Source organism: Phalaenopsis equestris, unplaced genomic scaffold (assembly GCF_001263595.1).
Source record: "Phalaenopsis equestris unplaced genomic scaffold, ASM126359v1 Scaffold000460, whole genome shotgun sequence".
NCBI lineage: Eukaryota > Viridiplantae > Streptophyta > Magnoliopsida > Asparagales > Orchidaceae > Phalaenopsis > Phalaenopsis equestris.
This window is the reverse complement of record NW_018164901.1, coordinates 165675-165947: the sequence shown is the minus strand read 5'-3', so window position 1 is coordinate 165947 and position 273 is coordinate 165675.

The following is a 273-nucleotide window of genomic DNA, read 5'->3' as shown; positions in this document are numbered from 1 at the left end:
CTCTGCTGTGCTCTCTGCAACAGTAGTATCAACACTGTTAATTAAACCAGTGGTCATATATAATGTATCTGTTTTCTTACCTCGAGCCAGTATCAATGCTCTTTTAGTAACCTTCTAGGTACTATCAGAGAAAACTACTGAATGTCCACATTCATCAAGCTGTCTAACAGAAATGAGGTTCTTCTTCAGTTCAGGAATGTGTCTGACCTTTTGCAGAGTCCACTTGTTTTTATTTGGAAGTGCAATGTCAATATCTCCCATTCCTACCACATT